The sequence below is a fragment of the Ascaphus truei genome, chromosome 18 (genome assembly GCF_040206685.1).
Source record: "Ascaphus truei isolate aAscTru1 chromosome 18, aAscTru1.hap1, whole genome shotgun sequence".
Lineage (NCBI taxonomy): Eukaryota > Metazoa > Chordata > Amphibia > Anura > Ascaphidae > Ascaphus > Ascaphus truei.
In genome coordinates this window covers 11344272-11350523 of record NC_134500.1, presented here as the reverse complement: position 1 = coordinate 11350523, position 6252 = coordinate 11344272, and positions in this window count along the sequence as shown.

Below are 6252 nucleotides of genomic sequence, written 5' to 3'. Positions count from 1 at the left end.
ACATGAAATTCACTCATTAAAATCTTTTTTTTTTTTACTTTAAAGTCCAGCACAGTCTCACTGCTTTGTTTGACCTTCCAGCGGTCACACCGCATACCAAAACTTTCAATTACAGTTGGCACGTAAAAATATATACCGTAACTTATGGTTGTCCGCTCACCAAATCATAATAGTATATTGAAAAGTTAATCAAAACACAGCCGGTGCATAGGAATGGTATTAATACAGAAACACAAACCAGGAGATCACAGAATCTCCCAAAAGATCCCTATTAATTGCACTCCAGGGCCGCTAAAGTAAAGGGGGTTAAATACTCCCCGACATAATGTCTAGGGTATGACGTCATCGCGTTGACGTCGGAGGTTACGGGTGAGACTGTTCCGGTTCACTGGGGGACGGGTATGCTGTGATGGGCGGCGGATGCATATAGCTCCGATGAGGAGTGCACGGTATCACTGCTGTAACTAGTTCTATGAACAGATTGACTGAAATAGCCATACAGTATACTGTATGGTTTTGTGCAGCTATGCAGCATTGTGATTGTTGTATGTCTAAGACTGCTACATGGTGGCTGACCCATATATACACTCACTGATATCTATGGGTTAATGTTATGTTGTGTGCGTTTGGTTTATACTACATCCATCTTGCAGGATTTGATGTATATACTGCACCGACACACTTTATTCGAGCAAATGCCCAGTTTGTACCTGGCAGATACCTGGAATGCGCCACTCCTCACCTCTGACAAGCCCCGTTGTGTTTGCCTTCCCAGCCTGGGTTCATGCCTGGCTGACGGGCGGCTGATCTGTTAAATTGTAATGATTAGGATTTAATAGGCTGCAATGCTTCGTGTGTCTACCAGATGGCATAAATTAATGAATTGTAATGCAGTATATATATATATACTGTGCAGTATTGCAGCCAGTGGGAATAAAATGCTTCAATCCCTGCCTAGAAAATACCTCAATGCACTCGGGCAGAAAACAGTCACAAACCTCAATACACCCGGGTATACCCGAATTCGTGGGACTAGCCGAGCTCGAATAAAGTGTGTCGCCAGTGTACTATAGACGCTGGACCCACAGCGACACTGAGGCTGCGGGAGCTTCCATATGCACACTACATTATGTCCCTTTAACAGCAATAGGTACACCGTGGGGGTCTGATATACTCCACCTCATTGATTAAATACTTTTGCACCTACCATACACAGCTACCTACCCACTATATGTACATCTAGAGAGGAAGCTTTGCTTATCCTGCTTCAACTAGAGACTTCATACTTACCCTTTGTATTTGTATACAATCCCTATTGAGGGATATCTGGTACTCAAAAGGTTAATCTAAACCGGATCTAGCAGGTATTATATATCCACCTCTCTAGTGATCCACCCACACATGGAATGATCTAGTAACCACTATAGGGATCCGCCTATACAGATACGCTGGGATTATCCCTTGCTCCCTATTGAGGTTACCTCATCACCCATTTTTAACTGGTTTTATTATTGTGAGATTGCGCCGTTGTTTATGGTTAAATATTTTTTTTTATTATTTTTGTCCTATCCAGGTTTTTAGTGGTAACTGTCCTCCCCACAGTGTTGGGAGCGGTTACTTTGTTTACCTCTATCAGCCAACTAGACATTATGTCGGGGAGTATTTTACCCCCTTTACTTTAGCGGCCCTGGAGTGTAATTAATAGGGATCTTTTGGGAGATTCTGTGATCTCCTGGTTTGTGTTACGTAAAAATATATACAGTATATATATATATATAGTTGATTGTTTTGTATAAAGATTTGTGCTGGCGAAAAGACTGGATTAGAATCAGTTACAATCTATTTGTTTATTTCTTCAGTGAAAGTAAGATTTAGTTTTTTGTAACAAAAGGAGGGAGAGGGAGTACAAGGTATGTGTAACAGGGGAGTTATCCCTGTTCAGGTAATGTGCCTCTAATCCAGCAGTGTGGTGGTTAACTGCTGGTAGTCAATTAACAAACACCACCTGCCTGATTAGATTGCTTAGAAAAGCCTGTCTTTTGAGACAGGAAGTGAGACTCCTTAGCTAACACCTGAGCTGAACTTGGAGACAAACAGTCTTGAGCCCTGCCAGAAGAAACAGCAGAGCTGCTTTCAAGACACAGGGGAAACTTCTAAACCTGAATGCTGTCAAACCCTGAGAAAAAGGGAGCAACAAGGGACAGAGAAGATTTTCCCTCCAAACCACTACAAACAGATAAGACTTTCATTTATAAGACTTTTTATTTCTGTTCATTTCATGCTATATGTTTGGGGCTGGGAGACATGCTTATCTAAAGGGAGTTGTGGATGCATAGTATTTCACTAGAAATACTCCCAAGTAAACAGAAGCTTTGTTTACCCCTTTGTTTGAATGGTTTCCTGATGTTAAGGAAACAGGCGCAATAAAAGCTTTATTTCATTTCACCATAACCAGTCTCCCTTGCATACCTCTGTGAGCGTCCGCCTACAGTATGATACTCTTTATTGGACCAACAAGTAGTTGATATGTAAAAAGCTTTTGAACCTCTCGGGGTCCTTCATCGGTTAACCCGATGAACAGAGACGCCGGCAGGGGGGGGAGAGTCGGGACAAGTGTCCCGGGCCCGGCAGCTGTAGGAGGCTCGGCCTTCCGGCACTGGAAGTTGGGCCCAGTCAGGCCCAACTTCTGTGTCTGCCTGCTGGGCCTATGGTTGCTGCCGGGTCCCCGGCTCTCTCCAGCTGCGGCGGATCCTTCTTTGCCAGACCGGGCGCTGAACGCGACTTCTGTGCGGGCCCAGCTTCTGGCGCGCACCGGCAGGAGAGAGGTCTGGCCCCAGAGAGGGAGGCCTGGAGTGGGAGAGACGCCTGGCAGCAGCTGGGGAGAACCGGGCACCAGAGTCCTCAGACCAGGTATTGTATTTTGGGGGAGAGAGGTATTGTATTTTGTGTGTTGGGAGGGGGGGGTATTGTATTGTATTTTGGGTGGGGGGTATTGTATTGTACTTTGGCTTGGGGGGTATTAAATTGTACTGTGGGTGGAAGGGGATATTGTATTTTTAGTGGGTATTGTATTTTGGGTGGGCGGGATATTGTATTTTGGGTGGGGCGGTATTGTATTTTGTTGGGGGAGGGAATTAGGGGGATTGTACGGGTATCGGGGGGATTGTGTGTGTGTGTGTGGGGGGGAAGTGTATGTGTGCGTGAGGAGAGGTAATGAGTGTTAAGGGGTAATTAAGTGATAGTGGAGGAGGGAAGAGTGTGAGAGAGGGAGAGTGAGAGACAGAGCGGGGTAAGAGAAATACATTGGCAGAGGGGGGAATAGGGGGACTCGCGAGGAGGTGTGAAATGGGGGGGCTTGCAAGGCCGCCAACATGGGGGGGGGTTGGAGAGGGGGCGGTCGAAACTCTAGTCCTGGACCCCGGGAAATTTGTCTGCGGCCCTGCCGATGAAGGACCCTGAGAGGTTGGAAAGCTTGTAACATATCAACTACTTGTTGGTCCAATAAAAGGTATCATACCCCCTCCCCCTACTCCCTCTCCCTCCTTTTTTATTACATGGAAAAAAGAACCAACTGGGCGTCTTTGTTTGTTTGTTTGTTTTAGTGATTTGTGGGCTAGACTTGTCTTTATTAAATGTCAGTATCCACATGCAGGTTTTGGAAGAGTGGATATAAGAAATAAATTACATATATAGACAAACACAGCAGAAAATAACATTGATTTTTAGGAGAAAATAACTACAAGGTTTATTTTAAGGGCGATTGATTAATAAGGAAGCTGATTACATTGCTTAGTTGTTTTAAATAATTGTTTTGCCTACCAAAACCCAGATCCACAAAACGGTGCTAAAATCCCTAAGGATGCCTCAGCACCCATTCATATGAATGGGAATAAAGGCATCGTCATGTTTGGGATTGACCAGATTACTTTGGGATTTCAATTACCAGGTATAACAGAGAGTTTAATAAATGTTCATTTATTTGGCCAGAGTCAACAGTAAGAATCAAGTACACACCAATAACCACACAAAACATGGACTTACGGGGGAATCCTAGCTCTCTAGGTGCAGGGCGCTGCCGAAGCTATCAGCTATCTTACCCTGAGTGCCACCACAGAAAGTCCTTGTAGAATCCAAGTTCCCCAATAACAAGAGGACTATGCTTCCAGTCCATATAGTAATAGATTGACCTCTAGCCTGGAACTAGAGCCAGGAACTTCTCTGGAGCTCGGATCGGGTTTGGCTTGTATACAGAAATCCTTGGGCCCAGGAACAATATATGAAGCAGGGGGATTATAAGGAGGCTATGGACCTGGGTGGGATATAAGGGGTTAATGGACATGGGGGGGGGGGATATAGGGCCTGGAGAGGGGAGTGTAAGGGGGTACTGGGCATGTAGGGGGTACTGGACCTGGGGAGGGGAGTATAAGGGGGTACTGGGCATGTAGGGGGTACAGAGCCAGGGGAGGGGATTATAAGGGGGTACTGGGCATGTAGGGGGTACTGAGCCTGGGGAGGGGAGTATAAGGGGGTACTGGGCCTAGAGATAAAGGGAGGTACTGGGCATGGGGAGGGGGGTAAAAGGGGGTTATGGGTTAGGGAGCATAGTAGGCTTACCTGGGGCCCTGGGATGGTTCTGCAGGCCTAGTGGAGGCCCGCAGAATGAGAGCCTGGTGAATCCCCCCTTCAAGATGGGCGTTGGCCAGCACACAGAAGGACCCTGCATGGGGGGCTTGGGGAAAGGGAGTGCCCTTCTTGCCTGCTCAGGTGCAGGCAATAAACATCACCAGCATGTGGGGTGGACCCCCTTGACTGACCGTGCCCAGGACAGCAGTCCCAGCTGTCCCCCCCTGTGGCAGCCCTGCTTGTATAGTTTCACTGGCCTCTGTTCGGAATCATGGAGAACCGTGTGCCGATCAATCAGCGGGGCCCCTTTAACCGCTGAGCCAATCTGGAGCGAGGGGGTCACTCAGAACAGACCAATCCGGAGAGGGGGAGGAGCCAGTGCAAAGAACGCCCCAAGGGGCGGGGTCTGGGGAGCGTGGGAAATTAGAACCGACCAATGGAAACAGTGTCGACGGGGCTAGGACCAGAATGCCCAGTCACCATGATCAGTTCCAGACACCCCACAGGTTTGGACCACTCTGCTGTTGGGGAGAGAACAACGCTGCATCCTTCAAGTGTGTACTCTTCCAGCAGACGGGCTCGTCCTTCCCTAGCTCCCCAGTGTGCCTGAACGCAGCACCTCGCCCATACAATGGCGAACCCACTGACTCATTGCATGCCTGATACCCAGCCATGGTCACTGGCTAAGGCACACAATGAGTCACGCAGATAGGTTGGGGCACTCTCCAAAAGTAGGATGGCACGTTTAACCCTTCACACTGGGTTACCATATTGACGGGCAGAGGCAGCATGCAGGCTTAACCTTTATTCTGGGGGCATTGCTGCCCCTGCCATCACAGGCGGGCTAAATCTTAGCACCCTTTTGTAGTTCTGGCCCTATGTGCACCTTTAACCCTTTGAGTGCTGTAAGGTTAGCGGCACAAGCCAGACTATGTGATTACTAATGTTGCGATCACGTGACCTGGGATCTGCCCCGCTGATGTCAGAGAGAGCTGAGGCGGCGTAACCCTATAAACAAGCAAATCATCCATGACTTTGGGGCAACGGCAAAATGGCCCTAAGGGTGCCCGCTCAATATACTGTGGCCCTAACGTCATGGAGCAATGACAGGGTTAACTCCATTCAAATCCATTAAGTGGTCTGTCCGTGTTCGCAAACTGACAAACGGGTTTCGTTTGATAATAAGTAGTTTATTGTAAAGTATGATCATAGACAAAAGTCAAATAGACGCTCTGCCAAAAGAGTATCCAAACAGGGTTTTTATACATTTCTGGTTCCTTTATTCAAAATTGGTTACCAGGCAGATTATGTTAACCACTCCTTAATTCTTAAACCAATCATCTTACTGATCATTACAACCTGGTTAGAACTGGTTTAAAACATCTCTGAATAGGTACCTGGTACAATCTTTCACTAGGAATGTGGGCGTTACTTCAGGCACAGTCGTAAATCTACTTGGAAGCGAAACTCCCATCTACACCACACACTCTTACACACAAAATGGATGCTGAAAACATAACAGACAAAATGGAAACAGAACATCGCTTTCAATCCTTCTCCAGAGACCCCCCCAATCCATTTCAGTAATATCAACAGTATCCTCATTTCAGCAATATTACTTCATCAGAT